Genomic DNA, 27,660 nt, shown 5'->3' on the forward strand with positions numbered 1-27,660 from the left:
TAGAGTGGGAGTACCTCTGGGAGGTGCTGCGTAGGTTTGGGTTCGGGGGAGGGTTTATCAGTTGGGTTAAGCTCCTTTACAGAGCCCCGGTGGCGAGTGTAGTGATGAACCGGCGGAGGTCGAAGTACTTTCGACTGTACTGAGGGACGAGGCAGGGGTGCCCCCAGACCCCCTGTTGTTCGCATTGGTGATCGAACCAGTGGCCATGTCATTGAGGGAGTCTAATAAATGGAGGGGGGTGGTCCGAGGGGGAGAAGAGCATCGGGTGTCGCTATATGCGGATGACCTGTTGCTGTACGTGGCGGATCCAATGGAGGGGATGGTGGAGGTCATGCAGACTCTAAGGGAGTTTGGGGACTTTTTGGGCTATGAGCTCAATGTAGGGAAGAGTGAGCTCTTTGTATTACATGCAGGGGACCAAGAAAGAGGGATAGGGGACCTACCGCTGAGGAGGGTGGAGGGGAGCTTTCGGTATCTGGGGATCCAGATAGCCAGGAGTTGGGGGGTCCTACATAAACTGAATCTGACGAGGCTGGTGGAGCAAATGGAGGAGGATTTCAAAAGATGGGACATGTTACCACTTTTGCTGGCGGGTAGAGTGCAGTCGGTCAAAATGGTGGTCCTTCCGACGTTTCTGTTTGTGTTTCAGTGCCTTTGCATCGTGATCACTAAGGCCTTTTTTAAGAGAGTAGGTAGGAGTATTATGGGGTTTGTGTGGGCGAACAAGACCCCGAGGGTAAGGAGAAGGTCCCTGGAACGCAGTAGGGACTGAGGAGGGTTGGCGCTGCCAAACCTGGGGAGCTACTACTGGGCAGCAAATGTGGCGATGATCCGCAAGTGGGTTATGGAGGGCGAGGGGGCAGCATGGAAGAGGATGGAGATGGTGTCCTGTAAAGGAGCGTGCCTGGGGGCGTTGGTGACGGCACCGCCGCCGCTCTCGCCGTCAAAGTGTACCACGAGCCCGGTGGTGGCGGCAACGCTAAGGATCTGGGGCCAGTAGAGACGGCACAGGGGTGCAATGGGAGCCTCGGTGTGGTCCCCGATCAGGGGTAACCACCGGTTTGTCCCGGGGAAGATGGACGGGGGGGGTTCCAGAGCTGGCAGCAGTTGGGGATTAGAAGAATGGGGGACCTGTTCATTGACGGGACGTTTGCGAGTCTAGGGGCACTGGAGGAGAAGTTCGAGTTACCCCCGGGAAACGCCTTTAGATATATGCAGGTGAGGGCTTTTGTGAGGCGACAGGTGAGGGAATTCCCGTTGCTCCCGACATAAGAAATTCAAGACAGGGTGATCTCGGGTGTATGGGTCGAGGAGGGCAAGGTGTCGGCAATACACCAGGAGATGAAAGAAGAGGGGGAAGCGCTGGTAGAAGAGTTGAAGGGTAAATGGGAGGAGGAGCTCGGGGAAGAGATCGAGGAAGGTTTGTGGGCTGATGCCCTAGGTAGGGTTAATTCCTCCTCCTTGTGTGCCAGGCTCAGCCTGATACAATTTAAGGTGGTTCACAGAGCTCACATGATGGGGGCGAGGTTGAGCAGGTTCTTTGGGGTATAGGACAGATGTGGAAGATGCTCGGGGAGCCCGGCGAACCATGTCCATATGTTTTGGTCATGTCCGGCACTGGAGGGGTTCTGGAGAGGAGTGGTGGGAGCAATATCTCAGGTGGCGAAAGTCCGGGTCAAGCCAAGCTGGGGGCTAGCACTATTTGGAGTAGTGGACGAGCCGCGAGTGCAGGAGGCGAAGGAGGCCGGCATTCTGGCCTTTGCATCCCGAGTAGCCCGGCGAAGGATCTTGCTAATGTGGAAGGAGGCAAAGCCCCCCAGCGTGGAGGCCTGGATAAATGATATGGCTGGGTTCATAAAGTTGGAGAGAATTAAGTTCGCCTTGAGAGGGTCTGCGCAGGGGTTCTTCAGGTGGTGGCAACCGTTCCTAGACTATCGCGCGGAGCATTAGAGGAAGGTCGGTCAGCAGCAGCAACATGGGGGGGGGGGGGGACGCCCTGGGAGGGGTGGGGCAAAGGGGGACTGGCTGGGAGGGTGGACGAGCAAGAGATAACATGATGGATTGGGGAAACTGGCACTTACGGGAGAGAGCCAGTGTACAAAGCTATGTAAATATATCATCTTGTCACGTATATATCTTGCTCCGCGCAATTTCTTGCTCGTTTGTTACCGGGGGGAGGGTTTATGTTTGTAAGGGAGAAAAATTGTGTTAAAAAACTTTAATAAATATATATATATTTTTTTAAATCCACAACTCCACTTTGCCGCCTCATCCCCATAACCCTTGATTGCCTTACTGATGAAAAATCTGCCTGTCTCAGCCTTGAACATATTTAGTGATCAGGCCAACTCTCTACGGCAAAGCATTCCATAGAATCACTACCCTCTGAGAGAAGAAATTCCTCCTCATCCTCGTCTGAAATGAGCGACACTTTACTCTGAGATTGTGGCCTATGGCCCTAGACTCACCCACAAGCCGAAACAACCCCTATAGTCTCCACTGTCAAACCCCTTAAGAACACTATATATCTCAGAAAGTTCACCACTCATTCTTCTAAACTCCAATGCGTGTCGGCCTAACCGGCTTAAGCTCTGCCCATGTCAGTCTCTGAAGTGCAATTGGTCAGCGTGTTTGGCTGTTCACCAAAAGGCCTGTGATTGAAGGCCAGATTCTTCTTTTTCTGCTGACAGGTAGAGTAACGATGGGCCGAAAGGTCTCTTTCTGTGCTGTGAAATGCTACCTAGCTTTGAAAATCCCTCCATACTCGGGCTTAACCTGAAGAACCTTCTCTGGACTGCCTCCAAAATATCTACCCTTATATAAGGAGACCAAAACTGTTCACAACATTACAATATGCCCTGGTGGAATTTGTACTCCTGCGTCTGGAGTATTAGTTCAGACCTGCAGATTACCAGTTTTGTAATAATATTGCGAGACTATCCCAAAGACTGTAATATCATCACATCTAAAAGGTGGAACAATTGAACATTAAACACTCCTGCATTGGATCACAGGTCTGGATCATGTGCTCAGCTATCTGTTGTGGGAGGTGATATTGATTCTACTGAGACAAGACTGTTAACCTATCATGGTTTGCTTTTTGACATTCTGAAATATTGCTCGAGGAATCTAAAGTTCAAACTCAGGGTCCAGTCTTACATGGGTCAATTTAATTTTCAGAGGCTGGTCTTTTATTAGTCTTGGGTCTCATGCTGACACGATGCGAATGGTGAATCGGATTCCATTGGCTCCATACAAAATATCAGTTATTCCAAAAATAGAGCAAGGCAGAAACATAAGTACAATTTGATCTTCCCACTGCATGAGCTGCACGATCAGAGCGGTTGGAAGCTGGGACTGTTTTCCTTTAACCGAGCAGGTTATGGCAAGGCCTGGTAAAAATGTTCAAAATTAAGAATTGTTCTGTTTGATTAATTAGGAAGAAACTTGATTCACTGGCAGGAGGGTCAGAAAAAGAGGACACTGATCAATTAGATATTAATTAATTTCCCCCCCCCCCTCTAATTATAAACCGATCAAATTGCAACAGGACCAGACAGGGCGGATACAGAAAGGATGGTCCCGATGGTGGGGGAAGCTAGAACGAGGGGTCACCCTCTAATAATACGAGGTAAACCATTTAGGATTGTGATGAGGAACAATATCTTCACCCTGGGAACCGTGAACCTGTGGAATTCTCGACCACAGAACGAAGTTGAGTCGAAAGTATTGCATGTTTTAAAGAAACAGTTAGACATAGCTCTTGGGAATCAAAGCTCTAAAGGGACCAAATGAAACGGGGAAAAGCGGAGCAGGCTCGAAGGGCAGAATGGTCTACTCCTGCTCTATTTTTTATGTCACTATATTACATCAAATCCGTTCTCAAGCCGAATGAGACCCTGTCTTTATTTAAATTAAAGTAAACCCTGTCCCTGTCTATACTGCACTGTTCTGTTTCTGTTACACGCATTTAATACCACATTAGACCATGCATAGGATTATATTACATTAAGTTCCGCCTCTTTTATGTTCCACAGGAATTTGTCTCTTTACATCATACTAGGGCCTAACTCTATTGATATTTTATCGGACCATGTTCCTGTTGCCTGATTCGATATAACGAATGATTGTATATATTTGCATGTTTGTACGAGTACAATCATTGTTGATTTGGAGATTATATTCATTTTTGTTAATACGTATAAGTAGTTCTATGAAATTTGTACTTGCTCTGCTATCATGTGGGTAATATTGAGTTTAATATTTTACCAACGTCCCAGTATTGAACTGGGCTTGAGGGACAGGTCTACATGCGAACACCGGTGCACAGCATTTCCAAACGTTAATGGAAATCTCTGTTTTGTTCAAAATGATGAATTTACTCTTGTGTTACACTCTATCCATTGGAAAGTTGTTTTATGGCGTGGATTATTTTCCTGCCTCGTTTTATATTCATCAATCATCTGATACACTGGCAATGTTAGACAGATCAGTGCTCTCACAGAATCCCCAGATTGGCACCCACAGTATAAATGTCCACCCAATCATCGAACTCTCATCTGGCTAAGAAGAGCAAGTGAATTCTCTGCAAAAAGGTATTGACCGTTCGTGTAGGTGTTTATATAAAATATTGTTCTTAAGTTTTGCAACTGTAATCGATCACAGCGTAATGTTATATTCAGAATTAAGTGTTTCACTTTGCGATGTCTTCATGCATCTCGGCCCTAATCTCAGGTATGCAATCCGTACTCCTCTTTACCTCAATTCCCTTAATAAAATCATCCCATATAACCTGCCTCGTCGACCAAGATTTTAATCATCTGACCTAATAAGTCTTTACACATATATTAATCCAGACCCTACATCAGGAATGACTGCAATAGACCCTACATCAGGAATGACTGCAATAGACCCTACCTCAGTTTATAATATTCCAGACACTGAATCAATAATCACTGCTCTATATCCTATATCATTTAAGGGTAATCAACCTTTGTATCAGTGATTTCTGCACCAGAACCTTTCTCGGTTTATGCTAGTCTAGACCTTGCATCAGTAATCACTGCACTAGATCCAATCGCAGTCGCACTGTTGCTTCACATCGCCAGAGTCCCAACTGTGTACATTCTCCCCGTGTCTGCGTGGGATTCCATCGGGTGCCCCGGTTTCCCCCCACAAGTCCCGAAAGATGTGCTGTTCGGTAATTTGGGCATTCTGAATTCTCCGGCTGTGTACCCAAACAGGTGCTGGAATGTGGCGACTAGGATTTCTTCACAGAAACTTCATTGCAGTGTTAATGTCACCTTACTTGTGACAAAAATATTATTGGATTAGTTTAGGTTAATCTCCACCCTGTATGATTGACAATCGTTTTAGACCTTGTCATAGAGTCATGCAGAGTTAGCGGTTTACAATACTGAAAGATGCCCTTCACCCACCATATCTGCGATGGCAATGAAGCACCTATCTGTTGTAAGATTGTGCAGAGATGGTCTTCCTACCATAAAACCATAAGACACAGGAGCAGAATTCGACCATTCGGCAAATCGAGTGTGCTCCGGATTCAATCATGACTGTTATGTTTCTGATCGCCTATCTCCTGCCTTCTCGCCATAACCCCTGATCCCATTATTAATAAAGAAACTATCTATCTCTGTCAGCCTGGTTAGATATAGGGAAAGATCCTTCGGCACTGCCACATCAAATCCTCACCACTCTGTGCAGCTCAGGTTAGATACAGGGTAAATATTTCTCTACAGTTCTCATTAAACACTACAAGGTAATTGAATGCTCCAACCACACTTTAGGGTAAACCCCCTCTATGTATTCCAATTCATTGGATTCGATCCATTTAGTTGGAAGCCAATGGGGTGAGATTGGGCTGAGAGAATATGACTTCATGATGTCGATTAAAGGCAATGGCCCATTGTGGAGAGACATGAGACAGAACCAGTTAGGAGAAAGGCACAGATATCAGATACAGGAAAACTCTACGAACACATTTCGCATGTCAATATATTTCGAGATTGGAGGGAATCTTTACTAATTCTGAACATGGAGTTCATCATGGTATTTTTCTCATATAACTGATGAAGAAACAAATATCCAAAAACAATCACGACTGGAATCCGTTGATCTATTTACATCTTTGCCTCTATTTCTGTGCTGTGTCGGTGGGGAAATAGTTGTTATGTTTTTGTCAGTCCACAATCTAATCTGGGACTTCTATTTTTGTGTTTATTTACATAAACACCTCACTGGTCACAATGAAATGTCCATGACAGCAAAACGAGATAAACACAGTCACATTGATTAGTTTCAACTCCAAATAGCGGTTTATTTTAAGAATATTGACAGTTGGTTAAAATGTATAGAAACTTCCATTAGAACAGATGTTACTTAATTGAAATAAAAAATACATTTAAATTAAGTATTCATTCTGAAAGTTCTGATGCCTCAATTAATGAAGCATCTTTAACCAGGCTGTTATTCCACTGAATATTAATTTGATTGAAATAGTAACCGATTTAAACTAGATAAATTAAAACATCAGGCAGAGGAGTGACCGATAGTCACAGTAATCTCAGATCTTTCAACATATTACAACCTGCATTTTAAAATGTTAACATTTGGGAAGAGCTTGCTTTTGTAAAACCCTTTACCCGACCTCAGGACATCCCAACGCCCTTAAAACTCACTGATATATTTTGCTGAATTTAATCACTGCTGTAATGTTGTAAACGGAGCAGGGAATGTGTGCACAGCAAGTGCCCACATACTGAGATGTGATAAGTGACCAGCTAATCTGCGATTTATGTTCAAGAACGGACATTGGTCGAGGATACTGGGAAAACCAGCTCTACTCTTTAGAATTATGTCAATGAGGTGGTCCACCTGAAATGTGAATCTGTTTCTCTCTCTGCTGATGCTCACTGACCTGCTGAGCAGCCTTTTTTCCGCCTTATCCGCATAACCCTTGATTACCTTACTGTTGAAAAATCTGACTGTCTCAGCCTTGAACATATTTATTGACCCGGCCTCTCCAATTCTCTGTGGAAAGAATTCCATAGAATCACTCCCCTCTGAGAGAATAAATTCCTCTTCATCCTCGTCTGAAATGAGTGACACCTTCCTCTGAGATTGTGCCCAATGGCCCTAGACTCTCCCACAAGCAGAAACAACCTCTAGCATCCACACTGTCGAGCGCCCTGAGAATACCAAATACCTCAGTCAGTTCGCCTCTCCTTCTTCTAAACTCCAATGCGTGTAGGCCTTACCTACGTAACTTCTCCTCCTGTCAGTCTCTGTGGTGCAATTGGTCAACGTGTTTGGCTGTAAACCGAAAGGTCTGTGCTTCAAGACCATCTAGGGCCGGATTCTTCTCCGTTTGATGACAGGCGCAGTAACGATGGGCCGAAGGACCCCTTTCTGTGCTGTGAAATTCCAGCTGCATATGAAAATCCATCCGTACTCGAGATTAACCTAATGAACCTTCTCTGCACTGCCTCCAAAATATCTATCCTTAGGTAAGGAGTCCAAAACTACTCAAATCATTGCAGTATACCCTGGTGGAATTTGTACTCCTGCCTCTGGAGTAATAGCTCAGGTCTCCAGATTACCAGTCTAGTAATAATATTGCGAAGCATCCCTAAGATTGTAATATCATCACATCCAAAAGATGGAGCAACTGAACATAAAACGCTCCTTCTGCTTTGGACCACAGGTCTGGATCATGGGCTCAAGTACCTGTTGTGAGAGGTGTGAAAGTGTACAAACTCAGCAATAGCATGATGGGAAAAATAGCCAACTTATGTAACCAAGTGTAAGACAGCTGTGTCAGCTAAGTGCTAAGAATCCACATAATCGTATAATACAAGGCCAGAAGAGGGAAAATAGTGCCTGACCTTAGTAAAACCTGATAACAAAGCCACGATCTAGGAATGTCCTAATAACACAACCTCCTCATGACCTAGGTCCATCTGCGTCAAGGCATCATGAGGGCAGAGGTGAAAAACAAAATAGGACCACGTCTTAAATCCTCTAAAGACAAAATACTGCAAATAAGCCGAGTCAGGGTCTTTCCATGACAACATGTTTGATCAGAAGTTATGACTGTATTGACATTTTTGAACAAGGTCTGTTTTTGTAAAATGATACAGCTTTTGTATAAATATTGAACGTTTTCTCCATGTCTTTGCGAGCTTGAGAAAGAATGAGTAGGTTTACCTTAACAGCTCTCTCTCTCTCTAACCTGTAGCCATCTGCATGCAGACTTTGGTCAATAAAGACAAAGTTATTTATTTCGAAACAGAGTTGTAAAGTTGTTTTCTTCACAGTCTTGAAGTAGGAAAGATTTTAAAAGACGACAGTGGCGCTGCGAGCCCTCACCAATACCCTGAGTGGCTTCCGTGGGGGACCGAACAAGTGATCGAGCACGAACCCGGAGAGCGGAGACGGACGGCGCAACAAGGTAAGCTTTAACCTTGGTCGCTCTCTCTCTCTCGGATCGGTGCTGTGACCCCTCGTCCCTGACGGATAACGCTCACAGGTGACGGTGTTCGAATCTAAATTTGACTGTGAGTAATGTTCTTAGGGTCTGGGACCCGGTTGTCGTTCAAAGCCTAAGGTCAGGGACCACCTGCTCTTGTTTTTTTTTCCCCAGGACAGGGATACACAGGCTTGGCTAGGTCAGGGACCAGATTTGGATTTTTGACTTTTAAATTTACAAGGCAGTTTTTCCCCATTTTTTTTCTCTTCTCTCTCTCTTTTAATTTTTTTTCCACTCCTTAAAAGTCATGGGCCAGAGCCTGGACAAAACGGAGGACAATTCTCCCTTGCTTTTTATGTGCACCATGTTCCCTGATAAGGAATGCAATTTACGCCTCTTGTCTTCAGCTTTAAATAAGAAATTCGGATCTGAAATTTGGCCACTAGGTGGTACCTGGAATTTAGAAAACTGCACCGCGGCAGAGACAGCCATTTGGTCTCGGAATGCCGGAGCCAAATGGAAGAAATTAATTACCAAATGGCAAAAAGAATCAGACAGACGACACAAACTGTCCTTGTTAATGAGTTGGAGGGACAATGCCCGTAGGAGAGGGATTGCTGATTATAAAGATGGAGAAACCAAAGACTGGGAAACGTTAAAATTCAAATGTGAACTATGGGACAGGAAAGATCCTAAGAATCAAGGGGGGGATAATACTGCATCGGGCGGTAAGCAGGTCGGAATAGTCCATCAGATTAAAAATCAGGAGGATCCTCCCACTACCTCTGGCATGCCGTTGTTTCCCTATTTGATTGATACAGAGGAGGAGGAGGAGGAATTAAATCCCACGATGCCCCCATGGCCACATCTTCCCAGTTACACGGTGCGGCAGCCCCGTTCTCACCCTCCCCCTTGTAGCAACCTTGCTGCCGATAATCTCCCTGCTCCTATTACTCCCATTGCAACATGCACTCGCTCAAAAGCACCAACCCCCCTTCCTCGATCAGCCCGTTACCTCTGTTAGTCAGGCTTTCAAAGAATTAACTATCAGTACAGCACCGGTAGAGGAGCCTTTTCCACCACCGCCTCCCCCTGCAAATTTTCCAATCTGATGTCTCGTTAACCCTCGAGCGACTGATGATGACGACCAATTTATTGAGACATGGCAGGCTTTTAAACCTCAGGAGCTCTGTTTGATCATGGCTCACTGTCCGTCACATAAAACGGACCCAGAGGGCTTTACTGAATACCTGAGGAGAACTGCGACTGTGTATGATGCTACCCCTAGGGATCAGTATTCCCTTATTTTTTCATCCCTTCCCCCAGATTTAGGTGAGAAATGGAAACGAGAATTAGGGGATCATGGAACCACATGGGATGCATTTAAAACCAACAATCCATCAGATGAGGCTCAACTCGCTTTAATGTTCCCAGCACTTAAGCGTGCTCTCCGTAAACCTGTAGATATCTCCAAAATTCTTGATTGTACACCCACTCCTAAGGAGGAGGGTCCTGAATTTTTTGACCGCTTTTGTGAAATTTACACTCTTTATTCCGGTGATGAGACTTTTAATGCGGGCTTGAAATCTCCCCAGTTCAATGCGCTGCTTATGCAGGTCGTGCCTGACCGCATAGCAACCAGTATTAAAACTAATAATATGGATTGGTCTGATAGCTCCAAATCCCACATGCGACGTGCTATCTCTTATTACTGGAGCAATGGCCGTGACAGAGAAGCTTTCGGAAGGGACCCTCCTACACCCAAAATAAAGTCGGAGTTTGTCCAGCGACCCCCTCGCAGGAACCCCCCACCTTATGAACGTCACCAAGGCCCTCCCCGGCCTTGTCCTCCAACCCGAGACAGTGTCACTTGCTTTAATTGCAGACGGACGGGTCACTACGCTAGGGATTGCCCTGCTCCACGCAGAGACAGGGCACCCCCTCCACGGCGGTATGCTCCCTTCACTGACTCCCACCCTTATTGACTGGCCCGCTCCAATTTCCCGGTTCTCTCTGGCGACCACTCTGAGGAACCCACAGCTACAATTCACATTGAGGGTATTCCCATCCCCTTCCTCATTGACACAGGGGCAACTGCTTCTACGTTGAATTTGACGATAGTTAAACAATATTGTTTTCCTCTCTCAGACGATTATGTGGAACTTTCTGGTTTTATGGGTGAGGGGGCTACATACCAACTCACGAAACCCCTTCTGGTTCAATTTAATGACCGTCAATGTTGTATTCCCTTCACTGTCACGCGTACCCTCGGTCTTAATCTTGCTGGCCGTGATCTGTTATGTCCCTTACAAGTTGAGATTGTTTGCCTTGACGATGGCGTCACGATCTCCACGGCTCCACAAGCCCAGCCTCGAAATTTACCCCTTGCCTTCACTCCCCAATGGTGGTCCGTTGATTTTGATCCCTCCAATTTTTCACCTCCCTTGCATGTTCCTCATCCACACGAGACCCTTTGCTATGACCACACGGGGTGCTCGCCCGATTTGGAGACCACCTACCAGGACTCCCTCGGGTCCACGGTGGCGGTTACTTTCATCGCTCATGCTGAGGGAAAAGAGGGCTCTGCATTTCTTGTTGAAGTGCCCCTCGTATTCTGGAAACAGTCTGGACTAGTGGCACCTCACGTTACCCTCACTGTCAATGCAGGCTACAGTGCCAGGTCACTGGGCTTTCTGGTTGCTACCCTCCAAGGAAAATGTGATCCTTTTTATACTGGACGACAGGCCTTCCCTGAAGGCACGTTACAGTATTTTTCACAGCCCTTTTGTGTTGATGGTACATTGAACCACCATCGGACCAACCGTTCCCCGTCCCCAGAGATTCCTGCAGACTTATGGGCTGCGTCCAAACACGAAGTTGGTCTTACTAATGTGCCTCCAGTTCTCATTAAGGTTAAGTCCGGTGTGCCCCTGCCCTCCATTTCTCAGTACCCTATTCGCCCTGACGCTGAGGAAGGAATCAACAGCATGATACAGTCCTTCCTTCAACAGGGAATTTTGGTTCTGTGCCAATCGCCCTGTAACACTCCTATTCTTCCCGTTCCTAAGGTTGGGCGGCCGTCTGATTGGCGTTTGGTCCAGGACCTCCGCCGTATCAATCAGATCGTTGAGCCCTTGCATCCCCTGGTCCCTAACCCAGCTACAATCCTCAGTAATATCCCGCCTGAGGCAGCTGTCTTTACCCTTGTGGACTTACAACACGCCTTTTTTGCGATCCCCCTTGCCACTGAATCCCAGTATTTGTTTGCCTTCACATTCAAAGGGCACCAGTACACTTGGACTAGGCTACCGCAAGGTTTCATTCATTCACCGACACTCTTCTCACAGGCACTGCACACCCAATTAGCTACTTTGACACCCCCGGGGGGATCTACTATTATACAGTATGTCGATGACTTACTCCTTGCTAGCCCTGACTTTGCTTCTAACGAACGCGACTCCATTTATCTGCTCACCCGTCTCCATTCCTGGGGATGTGTAATACCGCCTAATAAAGTACACAAAGGGCAGAGGCAGGTTACATTTCTGGGCGTTCTGATAAGCGCTACTGAACGTTCCCTTACGCAGGATCGTATTACTCCCATTTTGCAAACCGCACTTCCTACCTCGCCAAAGCAGATGAGAGCCTTTTTAGGTTTAGTGAACTTTTGCAGACAATGGATTCCGAATGTTACTGCTCATACCAAGGAGCTTACTCCTTATTCCTCCCAGAATTCACCCCTTAAGTTTGAACTACCCGATTCAGCACAGCAATCTTTTGTCACTCAAGAACGCGCTGGCTTCCGCCCTGGCTTTAGGACGACCTCTTTATGACAGGCCCTTCCAGTTGTATGTTAATGTCCTTGACCTATGTGCCACGGGTGTCTTGACACAGGAACATGGTGACCGACGCCGTCCGGTTGCCTATTATTCTACTAAATTGGATCCAGTAGCTTGTGGTTTACCCCCCTGCACGCAAATTGTCACTGCTGTACATGTGTTAGCTCAGGCAGCCTCTAATCTAACCCTTCATCAGCCCGTGCATGTGTATACCTCACACTCTGTTGTGGCTCTCCTTACATCTCAGCAGACCCAGCATCTGACACAGGCCCGCTTGAGCCGATATGAGGTCTCACTATTACAGAACCCATATCTGTCTTTCCATTACTGTTCCACTTTAAATCCCGCAGCATTCCTCGAACATCCCCCTGATGTACTTGTTGATCCACCACATGATTGTTTGCTTAGGAATCACTTCCTTACCACACCTCGTCCCAATTTAACTGACCACCCTCTTGATAATCCTGATCTCACTTTTTATGTTGATGGCAGTTCTTCTATTTCCCAAATGGGTGTCCCGCAATCGGGGTATGCCATTGTTACAGACACTGACATTCTGGAAGCAGTTGCTTTCCAGTTTCCAGTCTCGGCGCAGAAAGCCGAGCTATTCGCCCTTACTAGAGCTTGTGTTCTGGCTAAAGACCAAAGTGCGAATGTGTACACAGACTCTAGGTGCACTTTTGGTGTCACCCACGATTTTGGCCGCCTCTGGCAGCAACGTGGATTCCTTACCTCTGCAGGCTCTCCCATTCTAAATGCTCTTTGGGTTAAAAATCTCCTCGTTGCTATTCAACTTCCTCGTCAATTGGCTATCATTAAATGTGCTGCGCACACTTCCGGGGACACTCCTGTGCAATTAGGAAACGCCCGTGCGGATTCAGCCGCTAAGGCCGCGTCTGCATCAGCCTCTATGATTGTTCCCGCAGGGGGTACACAGGCTTTAAATCAGCTACCTATTCTAGCAACAAAGGGCATGCCAGAGTTAGCTGAAATTCAAAGGTTACAGAGGGACGCCTCTGATTCTGAGCGCACACTATGGAAGTCAATGGGGTGTTCGCACTCGTTGACACAAAACCTCTGGCTTACCCCAGTAGGTCAAGTTTGTGTTCCAGATTCGTTATTGCCGATACTTATTGATTATTTGCATTCTTGTACCCATCTTGGCAAGGAGGGAATGGTACAGCTACTTTTGAAAACTTGGTGGCACCCAGATCTGAATACAGCAGCACTAATGCGGCTGGATCGATGTCTTATTTGCATGAAAAATAATAAGGGTAAAGGCATTAAATGCCCTCCCGGAACAACCCCCTTGCCAGATGGTCCTTTTGCCTGCATGCAGCTTGATTTTATTGAATTACCTAAAGTACAATGCTATAAATATTGTTTAGTGATCATTGATGTATTTAGTAAATGGATTGAAGCCTTCCCCACCACCAACTGTACTGCACATACGGTGGTAAAATTACTATTGACAGAAATTATTCCCCGATTTGGGATTCCCAGAATGATGAGCTCAGACAAGGGAACACATTTTGTGGCTCGAATCAATTCTGAATTATGCGAAGCACTCAAAATTAAACAACAACTGCACTGCGCGTATCATCCACAGGCAGCAGGAAATGTAGAAAGAGCAAATGGGACCTTAAAAGAAAAATTATCTAAATTGACCGAAGAAACTGGATTAAATTGGCTAAAGGTATTGCCTTTGGCACTGTTTCACATGAGGATTACTCCACATTCGCGGTCCGGACTGTCAGCTGCAGAGATAGTCTACGGTCGGCCAATGAGGACTCCCTGGGATGCCCATGAAGAACCCCTAGAGGGAATAGACCTCCACGTTATGGGAGATAAAATGCTGAGTTATTTGAAGCAATTAACATTTTCTTTGAAGTTTCTCCACTCGCAGGTAAAACAGGCCCATCTCCCAGCAACAGCCGGAACAAAGATCCCTCGATATCCAGTAGTCAAACCAGGAGACTACGTGCTGATAAAGAATTGGGACAGAGAGAAGTTAGGGCAACGCTGGAGCGGCCCTTTTCAAGTATTGCTGACTACACCGACTGCCGTTAAACGCGAAGGACGTTCGAGTTGGGTACACCTATCGGATTGTAAGAAGATTGGTTCCAGCCCCAATGAGGACGCAGAATGAGGATCTTCATTATCACGTTTGGACTATTTGTACTAATTGGTCTTAATGGCCATTCGACAGTCGGCGAACAAACTGACAAAGAGCTGCGTGCTAATAGCTTTCTATATATGTCATATATTTATGCTGACAGATTGAATGTAAGTAACTGTTGGGTTTGTACCCGTATCCCCATCCATTCCAAGGAGGAGCTACCTCTCCAATCACTCCCATTCCACTTAGCAGAAACAGCTGAGTGGATACTGCGTCAAAACCGAACACAGGGGTTCGGTGGTGATATGAACATTTGGAGATCGGCTGGCTATGGGATGACTAGATTTTCAGCCTGGTATCAACCTGGATATCCCCATGTCTCGAATCCCCCTGCCCTTACCATCCCATCGAGCACTGCGCAAGGATCCCTATGTTTTAGTAAATCAGGAGAACGACCATCAATGGGGCAGAGCAGGTGTAATCTTACAACTGAATGGCAGGGACCGATACCAAACCTCTCCAACAAGGGTATGTTTGTTCTTGATTGGTCCAGGGTGTGGAATAAAACATCAAATAGCTCATGGACGCATAATTCCCAGGTACCCTGGATGACAATGGCTGAGAATTTTACGGCCTATAAACGGGACCTATTTCATATGTGGCATTAAAGCATACTCCTGGCTTCCCAGAAATTGGACAGGGTCCTGTTATCTAGGATATGTCGTAGCCTGCATGCACCACCTACTCTCCCGAAAACAACACTCCTCACGAATCAGGAGGACCATTAGTAAAACCGAGGAGTTCTTTGTGATCGCCTTTCCACAATACGGAACAGGCAAGGCAGCAAACGAATTGATCCTTATGGCCTCGGCATTGGAACAACTGTCGAACATAACAGCAGCAGAATCCAGGGCAACCGGACGGGCACTAGCCGAGGTCTCGGCTGAGCTGGTGGCTGTCCGGACTGTGGCATTACAAAATCGAATGGCTCTGGATTATCTGTTAGCCTCGCAGGGAGGAACGTGTGCCATTATAGGTCAGGAATGCTGTACTTATATCCCAGATGCCTCTGAAAATATTACCAACCTGGCTGACCATATAAGAAGACAGGCGGATCAACTTCAAGAAATTGGCCAAGAATTTCACAATTATAACCTACCAGGTTGGTTAGGTTGGCTGGGACACGGATTGTTCGATTGGATCTTTAAGGCCTTCATATTATTACTATTAGCAATAGGATTGCTTGGATGCTTGTGTCAATGTATTTACACCTGTCTCCTGAATATCCCTATTTGAACAATTGAGTGGTTGTCCTGATGGGACAACAGGAGGGAATGTGAAAGTGTACAAACTGAGCAATAGCATGATGGGAAAAATAGCCAACTTATGTAACCATGTATAAGAAAGCTGTGTCAGCTAGTGCCAAGACCAGACCCTGACAAACTAGACAAAGCTAAGAATCCACATAATCGTATCATACAAGGCCAGAAGAGGGAAAATAGTGCCTGATCTTAGTAAAACCTGATAACAAAGCCACGATCTAGGAATGTCCTAATAACACAACCTCCTCATGACCTAGGTCCATCTGCGTCAAGGCATCATGAGGGCAGAGATGAAAGCAAAATAGGACCACGTCTCTAAAGACAAAATACTGCAAATAAGTATACAGGGTCTTTCCATGACAACATGTTTGGTCAGAAGTTATGACTGTATTGACATTTTTGAACAAGGTCTGTTTTTGTAAAATGATACAGCTTTTGTATAAATTTTGAACGTTTTCTCCATGTCTTTGCGAGCTTGAGGAAGAATTAGCAGTTTGCCTTAACTGCTCTCTCACTTCAACCTATTGCCACACTGCATGCAGACTTTGATCAATAAAGACGAAGTTAGTTTTATCGAAACCAAGGTGTAAAGTTGTTTTCTTCAGTCTTGAAGTAGGAAAGATTTTAAAAGACGACAACCTGCCCAGAGTGTGGGAAGGGATTCACTCGATCATCAGGGCTGCAACAACACCAGCGGGTTCACTCTGGGGAGAGGCCATTCACCTGCTCCAAGTGTGGAAAGGGATTTACTGATTCTTCCACTCTTTTGAAACACCAGCAGGTTCACACAGACGAGAGACCTTTTAAATGTGTAGACTGTGCGAGGTGCTATAAAAGTTCCCTCAACCTAATGCGTCATCAGCGAGCTCACACTGATGAGAGACAGTTCAGGTGCTTGGACTGTGGAACTGGGTTCAGGCAGTCATCTGAACTCATTGTACACCAGCGAATTCACACTGGGGAGAGGCCATTCACCTGCCCCGAATGTGGGAAGGGATTCTCCCGATCATCAGGGCTGCTACACCAGCGAGTTCACACCGGGGAGAGGCCATTCACCTGCTCCAAGTGTGGAAAGGGATTCAGCGATACATCCACCCTGCTGAAACACCAGCAGGTTCACACTGAAGCGAGACCATTTCAATGCACTGACTGTGGGAAGTGCTATAAAAGTCCTGTGGACCTGATGCGCCATCAGCTTGTTCACACTGATGAGAGACCATTCAGGTGCTCTCACTGTGGGACAGGGTTCAGGCAATCATCTCAACTCACTGTACACCGGCGAATTCACACCAGGGAGAGGCCATTCACCTGCTGCGAGTGTGGGAAAGGATTCACTCAGTCATCCACTCTGCAAAGACACCAGCGAGTTCACACTGGGGAGAGACCGTTCCCCCGCTTTGTGTGTGGGAAGAGATTCACTCGGTTGTCCATCCTCACAAGTCACCAGTGTGTTTGCAAATAATTAGTGATTGTATTTTACTGTTAATCACATCCAGGAATGAACCTTGTTCATAAATGTCGATTTCTACTGATGTTTTATCAAGAAAATTTGTCAGAAGAATCCAAGAAATTGAACTCTTTTCTATGTGTAATATCATTTTTTGTAACTGGTGAAGTGTGAGACTGGTCCTCACAGTGGTAGAAAGAGTAGCTGTGTGAATTTAAACTGAGTTTGATGTGTTAATGACTTCAAACCAGATGTTTACCGAAAAAATGTAGTCAGGTTGGGTAGAGAACAGAAACAGATGTGAATGGGTGGTTGTGATTCAAAAGATGCAAGGTGTGAAAGAAAGGTGTCAGGAATGAAGTATGGATAAAGTCAATTCACTTTTTAAAATTATGAATGTTAAAGTAAAGAGATTATGTTGATCAATTCTGGGAGAGATTAGTTCAAACAAAATTGGGTAAAACGATGGCGAGATCAAAGGGAAAGAACATAGTTAAGGGGATACTGAAATAAAATTTGCTTATTGTCACTCGTAGGCTTCAAATGAAGTTACTGTAAAAAGCCCCTGAAACCTGTGAAGATGCTGTTTGAAGGATGCCAGATTTGAAAAGCCAGTTAACTGCTGGTTAACCTCGAGCAAATTGGAGTAAAGTCAAAGTTTGGGACAAGGTTTCTGCATTTTATAGGTCTTAAAATCTATAAGGCGTTGCTGGACAGATTGGGGAAGGTTAGCTGTGAGGTAGTTAAATTAAGATTGTTTGGAACTGTTTCAAGTATTGGGATGTGTGAAGCCATTTTATTTATTTTCCTATTCCATCATAAACATTTGCTTTGCTAAGAAACCATCACAAGTAGTCGGGGACATCATTTCTGGAGTTCACAACCTCTCCTTGTGCTATACAAATTGCAAAGACAAACTGAGGACAAATGTCTCAAATTTCCTTTCTGGCCGTGCCCTTAACAGTAAATAAACTCCAGCTCAGTTATGGGTTAATATTACAGGGAAAAGTCAAATAAATCAGCATTGCATGAAACAATGTGCATCAAGTATTTAAAAATATTTCTAAAAGTTCTTCCTTTTGAAACGTTGTCCCCCCTCCCCGTTTCATCCATCCTCACCTCCGACAACAAGTGTGTGGAGTTCCTGGGGTTCCTTTGTCACTGAGATTGAGGCAATCTGATCAGCTGCCTCTGCTGCTTCCCTCCCTTCCACTAACCCACCAGACCAAACTGCATCTTAAGTTCCTCCTCGTCTGAGCCCTGAACTCGGATCTTTCTCCAGTTTCTCTCCAATCTTCTATCTCCCTCTGAGCTTACATTGTCCATCAGACCCAACTTCTGTTCCCTTGACTCCATTCGCACAAAACAGTTGACCATCCAACTTCTCTATGTTAGTTGATATGTTTCCAGTTCTCTCTCATTTGGTTCTGTCCTTCTCACTTTAATGCAACATCATCACCCATCCTAAACAGGACACTTGACCCCACTATCTTTGCAAATTTCGAAGACATCTCCAATCTCTCTTTCCTCTCCAAAGTCCTTGTACTCGGCATCCCCCAAGGATCTATCCTCGGCCCCTCCTACTTCCCATCTACAAGCTGCCACGAGGTGACATAATCCCAAAGCACCGTGTTAGTTTTCACATGGACACGGACAACACCCAGCTCTACCTCACCACCATTCCTCTCCATTCCTCCACTGTTACTAAATTATCAAACTGCTTATCCCACGTCCAATACTGGGTGAAAGGTTTTCCTCCAATTAAAAATTGGGAAGACCAAAGCCATTGTCTTCAGTCACCATTAGAAATTCAATTCCCTAACTCCGGAGTCCATCCCTCTCCCTGAGAACTGTCTGAGGCTGTACCACACTCTGCACAATCTCCGTGTCAGATTTGACCCCAAGATAAGTTTCTGACCCCATATCCACACCATCACTAATACCAGATATTTCAATCTCCATAATGTCACCTGTGTCCATCCCCACCCCAGCTCATTTGCTGCTCTTATTTTGTGTAATAACCTTTGATGTGGCACCTTGGGAAATACCTTCTGGAAATCCAGATGAAGCACATCTACAGGTTCCCCTTTATTGACATCCCTTGTTACTTCCTCAGAGAACCTTGATAAATTAGTCAGTCACGATTGATTCCCTGAACCCATTTTCAAACACTGTCAAAAGAAAAATCAAATCTCCTCTGCCCCCTTTGCCAATTACCTTAGAGGGATCACTTTCTGTTAAAGAGCTTGTCAACCCCTCTCACCCACTTTCCCGAAAGTGAATAATCAGGAAAAGTCCAACAAATTCAAATATTTTTCTGTTAAAAGTTTATTGATGAAACAGAAACATGGCTTAAAAACCCCCCAGAAAATTACTTGACGATCAAAGACAACCAGAGTAACAGGACGTTCCCAATGTTCTGGGTCCCAAATGGTTCCCCTTCGGCTTCTCTGTACCCTGTTCTCGTGACTCCCTGCTTTGGACATGGGGGCACTGGACCCTGGGGGTCGCATCACCGTCAGCCCCGGTCACCCTTCCTTGAACCCTGATTGGTTGGAGGTGCAGTTCTCAGTCAGTCTTCCAGCACCTTCCTGTCTCTATTATGAAAAATGAAATGAAAATCGCTTGTCACAAGTAGGCTTCAAATGAAGTTACTGTGAAAAGCCCCTAGTCGCCACATTCCGGCACCTGTTCGGGGAGGCTGGTACGGGAATTGAACCGTGCTGCTGGCCTGCCTTGGTCTGCTTTAAAAGCCAACTCTTTAGCCCTGTGCTAAATCAGCCCCTATTAGCGACACCGATGGCAGTTTCCCACCTGGGGAACAAGCCCCGTTATTCTCAGCTAAATTCTGCCCTCAGCTCCATCACCTGGCTGTCATTGACACGAGCAATAGAGACTGAAAGGTGCGCGAGGCTCAAATAGGAATACAAAACCTGTGGATTAGGATCTCCGTAAAGGTCAGCAACTTCTTAGAAAAAATCAAATTCCCAGTCAACAAATTAAAGGATCACATGACGTGACTTTTAATACAACAAACAAACAAACTAGAAGCTACTTTAACTCGGAAACCTACACATTCAACTATAAACTAGAACTTTGCCCTTTTACATAACCTACAATCACACTCCAAGATTATAGTTGCTCTGTCCTGGAAGTTGAAACTTAATTGTCTCAGAACCTGTCCAAAGTGATGATTCATTCCCGAGGATTTACTTCAGTTCTTCAACCAAGACACTGTGGAAAAAAGGGAGAATAGAATAGAATGTGAACTCGCAAAATACATAAAAATGGAGTTAAAGCTTCTGTGGCTACGTAAAAAGGAAACGTTTTGCTCAGACAAAAGGTTTGTCCGTTCCAGATAGAGTCAGGAGAATTTAGAATGAGGAATAGTGATCCCTGCAGCCACCTCGTTCAACACTCTGGGATGTGGATCATCAGCTTTTGGGGATTTATTCACTTTCAACCCCATTAATTTCTCCAGTGCTACTTTTTCACCAATACTAATCTCTGCCAGTCCCTTGGTTCTCTGGTGTTTTGGGGACAATTTCTGTATCTTCCTCTGTGAAGACAGACACACTTTGTTTAGTTTATCTGCCATTTCCTTACTCCCCATTCTAAACTCTCCTGTCTCTGACTGGAATGGACCCACATTGGTCTTTGCTAATCTTTTCCTTTTCACATTCCTGTGGAAGTTTTTCCAGTCGGTTTTTATGTTTCTCGCCATCAGTTTCTTGGTCCTTCTTTGCTGAATTCTAATGGATCTCATGGAATCTTTAACTTTTCTTGTTAGCCACGGTTACATCACTTTTCCTCTTGGATTTTTGTTCCTTAAAGGAATCTATATTTGTTGTATATATGCGAAATAAAAGTCGCAAAAATCCCAGAGGACCATAGGCTGCTCTCCCCTTTGATAGAGAGCTGACTGGAGGTGATTTAACCGGAGGGTCAGCACACCTCAGGAGAGGGGCCTGGTTGAGAAAGCGGGGCGTTCATTAATAAACTCAGCCTCTACGGGAGTTAAATTCTCACTGTTGGCGTTGCTCTGCATCATGAACCAGCCGTCCTGCCAACTGAGCTCACCGACCCTCTGATAAATATGTAATAATTCCTTAAACATGAGGTATTCCCTGTACCAATCAGTTTCCCAGTCCACCTCAGACAACTTGCCCCTCACACCCTGATAGAATTTTTCTGTGAGGAACACCCAGATAAATTATACAAAAGAACCGTGTAACCACCAGGGCCCATCTCCATGGCAATGTGGCTTTGGGGGTGGGGGGGGTTTGAAACAGGAATAGAAACTAAATATCTTCAAACTTCCAAACACCCTTTCACTCTGTGATCCTTGTGCAATTTGAAGCCAGGTATTAGCAACAAGGCTCAAAGAGCATCAGCCCACTGGAGGCAAAGTGGTGAGACCGGCCAGTCCAGCAGAAAGAAACCCTCCGAACACCCCACTGACCACCTGTCAGAATGAACAAAATACAGTCCTGGGTGTAGAGCAGAAACAATAACAGCAGAATCCAACCCCTGTAATCAATTGTGAAACTGTTGGCGTCACAGCAGGTGCGATAAAACATGCACTCCAGTCTTACATTGAGAGGTGGACGGCGTCTCCCCAGTGTGAACTCGCTGGTGTCTCCGCAGGTGAGATAACCGAGTGAAACTCTTCCTACACCGAGAGCAGGTGGACGGTGTCTCCCCAGTGTGAACTCGCTGGTGTGACTGCAGGTTGAATACTCGAGTAAATCCTTTCCCACACTGAGAGCAGGTGAATGGCCTCTCCCCAGTTTTTGATTTTATTTATTATTGTCACATGTATTAGTATACAGTGAAAAGTATAGTTTTTTGCATGCTGTACAAACAATGCATACCGTACATAGGGAAGGAAGGAGAGACTGCAGAATATAATGTTACAGTTATAGCAAGGTGTAGAGAAAAGATCAACTTAATACTAGGTAGGTCCATTCAAAAGTCTGATGGCAGTAGGGAAGAAGCTGTTCTTGAGTCGTTTGGTACGTGACCTCAAACTTTGGTCTCTTTTTCCTGACGGAAGAAGGTGGAAGAGACTATGTCCGGGGTGTGTGGGGTCCGTAATTATGCTGGCTGCCTTTCTGAGGCTGCGGGAATTATAGATAGAGTCAATGGATGGGAGGCTGGTTTGCGTGATGGATTGAGCTACATTCACAACCTTTTGTAGTTTCCTGCGGTCTGGGGCAGAGCAGGTTCCATACCAGTCTGTGATACAACCAGAAAGAATGCTTTCTATGGTGCATCTGTAGAAGTTGGTGAGAGTCGTAGCTGACATGCCAAATTTCCTTAGTCTTCTGAGAAAATAGAGTCGTTGGTGGGTTTTCTTAACTAGAGTGTTGGCATGGGGGACCAGGACAGGCTGTTGGTGATCTGTACACCTAAAAACTTGAAGCTCTCGACCCTTTCTACGTCGTTCCCATTGATGTAGACTGGGGCATGTTCTCCACTACACTTCCTGAAGTCGATGACAATCTCCTTCATTTTGTTGACATTGAGGGAGAGATTATTGTCGTCGCACCAGTTCACCAGATTCTCTATCTCATTCCTATACTCTGTCTCGCCATTGTTTGATATCCGACCCACTACGGTGGTGCCAGCAGCAAATTTGAAAATCGATTTGGAGGTGTATTTGGCCACACAGCCATAGGTGTATAAGGAGTATAGTAGGGGGCTGAGGACACAGCCTTGTGGGGCACCAGTATTAAGGTTGATCGTGGAGGAGGTGTTGTTGCCTATCCTTACTGATTGTGGCCTGTGGGTTAGAACGTTCAGGATCCTGTCGCAGAGGGAGGAGCCGAGGCCAAGGCCATGGAGTTTGGAGATGAGTTTCGTAGGAATGATGGTGTTGAAGGCTGAACTGTAGTCGATAAATAGGAGTCTGACATAGGTGCCTTTGTTGTCTAGGTGTTCCAGGGTAGAGTGCAGGGCCATGGAGATGGCATCTCCTGTGGACCTGTTGTAGAGGTAGGCGAACTGTAGTGGATCAAGGGAATCCGGGAGGCTGGAGTTGAGTCGTGCCATGACTAACCTTTCATAGAATTTACAGTGCAGAATGAGGCCATTCGGCCCATCAAGTCTGCACCGGCTCTTGGAAAGTGCACCCTACCCAAGGTCAACACCTCCACCCTATCCCCATAACCCAGTAACCCCACCCAACACTAAGGGCAATTTTGGACATTAAGGGCAATTTATCATGGCCAATCCATCTGACCTGCACATCTTTGGACTGCGGGAGGAAACCGGAGCACCCGGAGTAAACCCACGCACACATGGGGAGGATGTGCAGACTCCGCACAGATAGTGACCCAAGCTGGAATTGAACCTGGGACCCTGGAGCTGTGAAGCAATTGTGCTATCCACAAAGCTACTTCATGGTGACGGATGTCAGAGCCACTGGACGATAGTCATTTAGGCACGCTGCTTGGTGTTTTTTTGGTACAGGGATGATGGTCGTCTTCTTGAAGCAGATAGGGACCTAAGATTGTTGTAAAGAGAGGCTGAAGATGTCTGCGAATACCCGCACCAGCTGATCCGAGCAAGACCTGATTGCTCATCTGGGTACCCCATCCGGGTCAGTGGCTTTCCGTGGGTTGACCTTCGAGACGGCTGCTCTGAGTGTGAACTCCCTGGTGTCTCCGCGAGTGAGATAACGGAGTAAATCCTTTCCCACACTAAGAGCAGGTGGATGGCCTCTTCCCAGTGTGAAGTCGCTGGTGTGTCTGCAGGTTGAATAATTGAGTAAATCCCTTCCCACACTGAGGGCAGGTGAACGGCCTCTCCCCAGTGTGAACTCGCTGATGTTTCCGCAGGTTGGATGAATCAATAAATCCCTTCCCACACCGAGAGCAGGTGAATGGCCTCTCCCCAGTGTGAACTCGCTGGTGTGTCCGCAGGGCGGATAAATGTGCAAATCCTTTCCCACACTGAGAGCAGGTGAATGGCTTCACCCCAGTGTGAACTCGCTGGTGTGACTGCAGGTTGGATACTTGAGTAAATCCTTTCCCACACTGAGAGCAGGTGAATGGCCTCTCCCCAGTGTGAATTCGCTGGTGTGTCTGCAGGTTGGATGAATCACCGAATCCCTTCCCACACTGACAGGTGAATGGCCTCTCCCCGGTGTGAACTCGTTGGTGTGTCCGCAGGGTGGATGAATCACTGAATCCCTTCCCACACTGAGAGCAGGTGAACGGCCTCTCTCCAGTGTGACTACGTCGATGAGTTTCCAACTCAGATGGGACTCTGAATCCCTTCCCACATTCCCCACATTTCCACGGTTTCTCCATATTTTGGGTCTCTTCGTGTCTCTCCAGGCGGGACAATCAGTTGAAGCCTCGTCCAGAGACACAACACGTGTACGGTCTCTCCCCACTCTGAATGTTATGTTTTTCAGGCTGTGTAACTGGTTGAGGCTCTTTCCACAGTCAGTTCACTGGAACACTCTCACTCGGGTGTGTGTTGTTAGGGTCTCGGTGCTTTTCCAGTTACACTGATGTTTGAAATCTTTAGCTGACAGTTCAGGCAAACATTTCTCCTTCTTGATTCAAAGGCTGATGATATTCAGGCTCCAGAGAATCGGGTGACTGTCAGATCGCGATGTAACGTTTGAGATTTCTGTCCGTAATTCCTCCTCATCTAATATCCTGTAAAAACAATTTTAAAAATTCATCACTGTCAGTACAGGATAGAAACTCAGAACAGACAATTCTAGTTTCTGTGTCACATTTTTTCCTCTCTCTTATTCCCTGAAAGCTGTAAATCTCCATCCCACATACTCTCCCCATCATTCTCACTCTGCTGTATCTAATATTCACCCTCCTAATTCTCCTGAAGGTGCTGATTCAGGCTGATTGACAGATCCATGCTCACAGCTTCCTGTCCAGGAGATCACAACAGATATGAGCTGCAGTCGGCCATTCGGCCCAGCGAGCCTGAACCATTCAATGGGATCATTGGCTGATCTACCACGGCACCGTTTTCCCACATTATCCCTCATTTCACAGTGGTTAGCACTGTTGCTTCACAGAGCCAGGGTCCCAGGTTCGATTCCCGGTTTGGGTCACTGTCTGTGCGGAGTCTACACGTTCTCCCTGTGTCTGCGCGGGTTTCCTCCGGGAGCTCCGCTTTCCTCCCACAGTCCAAAGATGTGCAGGTTAGGTGGATTGGCCATGCTAAATTGCCCTTAGTGTCCAAAATTGCCCTTAGTGTTGGGTGGAGTTACTGGGTTATGGGGATAGGGTGGAGGTGTGGGCTTAAGTAGGGTGCTCTTTCCAAGGGCGGCACAGACTCGATGGGTTGAATGGCACTGTAAATCCTCTGGGGTACAGAATTTCAAAGCTTCACCACATCCTCGAGAAAATAAATCCCTCCTCATCTCAGCTTTCTCTCTATTTACCTGCCAGTTCCCCATAACCCTCGGCACGTTCATCGATCAGATATCGGTCTGTGCCGGGGCGTCGGGCATATGGTGCGGGAGTAGCTGCTTCTCCGCAGGTTCTGGTGCCACTCACCTGTAATCTGATCTTTGAATTAATATTGTTATCATGTCCCTGGAAGACGTCATGGTTCAGTTTCGTAGGATTATGCCAAAAAAAGTGAAGAAATCTGTTGACAAAACAGCGCAGGTGGATTCAGCAGGAGTAGATCCGCCTTTTCAACATGGCGGCCTGACCCTCAGTAGGTCTCTCGACCCCGCGTTCTCCAGGGCTCTCTGGGAGGCAGCGAAAAGGATGACAGCCAGCATTATCCATGTTACTGACCAGAGGTGGAGTGTGCTGACTCAATATTTCTGTCCTCATGAGGAGAAGCTGCAAAACGCCATGAAGAGGCTCGAAAATCTGGGCAGCACGGTGGCGTAGTGGATAGCACAGCTGCCTCACGGAGCCGAGGTCCCAGGTTGTATCCCAGCTCTGGGTCACTGTCCGTGTGGAGTTTGCACATTCTCCCCGTGTTTGCGTTGGTTTCACACCCACAAACCAAAGATGGGCACGTTAGGTGGATTGGCCACGCTAAATTGCCCCTCAATTGGAAAAAATGAATTGGGTACTCTAAATTTATTTTAAAAAAAGAAAAAAAAAGACTCGATGAACTGGAGGAGAGAATCCTGAACGTTCAGCAAGATGCCTCCGTCGAAATTCAATCCTTTGAAAACCAGCCGAGTGACTGGCGGAGGTCCTGGAGGATTGGGAGAACCGAGCATCAGAGAAAGAACATCCGAGTCGTCGGCCTGTCAGAAGGTGTGGAGGGTAAGGCTCCCGTTAGGTTCTTTGAGGACTGGCTGCCATGCTGGGCGCCACGGTAGCACAGTGGCTAGCACTGTTGCTTCACAGCGTCAGGGACCCCAGTTCAATTCCCAGCTTGGGTCACTGTCTGTGCAGAGTCTGTATGTTCTCCCTGTGTCTATGTGGTGCTCCGGTTTCCTCCCACAAGTCCCAAAAGACGTGTTTGTTAGGTGAATTGGACATTCTGAATTCTTCCTCTGTGACCCGAACAGGTGCCGGAGTGTGGCGGCTGGGGGATTTTCACAATAACTTCATTACAGTGTTAATGTAAGCCTACCTGTGACAATAATAAAGATTATTATTATAATGTAAGCCTACTTGTGACAATAATAAAGATTATAATGAATGGGCCAAAGGCCCTCTTTCCATGCTGTAAAATTCTACTACTCTAAAGATAGAGGTGGTAGAGGGAGGGAGGGAATTACTTTATATAGAAACTGCCAAAGCCACAACACTCACCAGCTCTGAGGACACACCTTAGCTCCCTTTCCAATCTGAAAGCAGCCTGAGCGGGATTTACATTCCCCTTAATTGATCATTGCCGGGTGATAATCCTGTACTTCCTCACCTCACACCACTGTGACAGCACCTTCACTACACAGACTGCAGCAACTGACCAGACATCACCTTCCCAGTTCTTCCTGAAGGCACCGCCTTCCCAACCTGGCCCCTTGCCTGAGGTGTGGTGATCCACATCTCCGCCGGTCAGCTCTCTCCCGGGACCAGGCCCTTGCTCACAGCCGCCATCTTGGGGAAGCAGAGCGCATGCGCTGGCTTCTTGGTGACGCAACAGCTGGTGGGCGATACCTGAAGGTTTCTGTTCCCAGCCGGGTCCTAGTGCCCGCCAAAGATTTAGGGATACAGGTTTTAAAAATTTTCACTCACTCTCAGGCTGCAGCTAATGTTTGTGGCCTGGAGGTGTCTCTGGATTACGTAGACATTCAGGGTGAGAGGCTGCAGCCTCTATATAGCTACCTGAAGGGGGTTATACAACGCTTGATTACATTTCGTGGTCCTTTCCAGTCCATTATCAGGATGTTTGTGTGATATTTTCTGACCCTCAGTTTGCTTTTTCTTTATTTAAAATACATTTCAGGAGAAGGCTTATTGGTGATTTTTAAATTACTAAAGGTT

General features: G+C 46.3%; 1 long non-coding RNA gene across 3 annotated transcripts; it reads right to left on the bottom strand.

Moving 5' to 3' along the window:
- Window positions 1–20,214: 20,214 nt before the first annotated feature.
- Window positions 20,215–27,277, bottom strand: LOC140418401 (uncharacterized). 3 transcript variants are annotated; one of them, XR_011945006.1, is made up of 3 exons: window positions 27,154–27,277; window positions 21,811–24,888; window positions 20,215–20,449 (listed from the first exon to the last, which is right to left on the bottom strand). It is a non-coding gene; the product is annotated as an uncharacterized lncRNA (long non-coding RNA). The 3 variants fall into 3 exon arrangements; XR_011945008.1 differs by having other exon boundaries at window positions 27,095–27,277; XR_011945007.1 differs by lacking the exon at window positions 21,811–24,888 and having other exon boundaries at window positions 27,095–27,277.
- Window positions 27,278–27,660: the final 383 nt, after the last annotated feature.

The sequence above is a fragment of the Scyliorhinus torazame genome, chromosome 5, assembly GCF_047496885.1.
Source record: "Scyliorhinus torazame isolate Kashiwa2021f chromosome 5, sScyTor2.1, whole genome shotgun sequence".
NCBI lineage: Eukaryota > Metazoa > Chordata > Chondrichthyes > Carcharhiniformes > Scyliorhinidae > Scyliorhinus > Scyliorhinus torazame.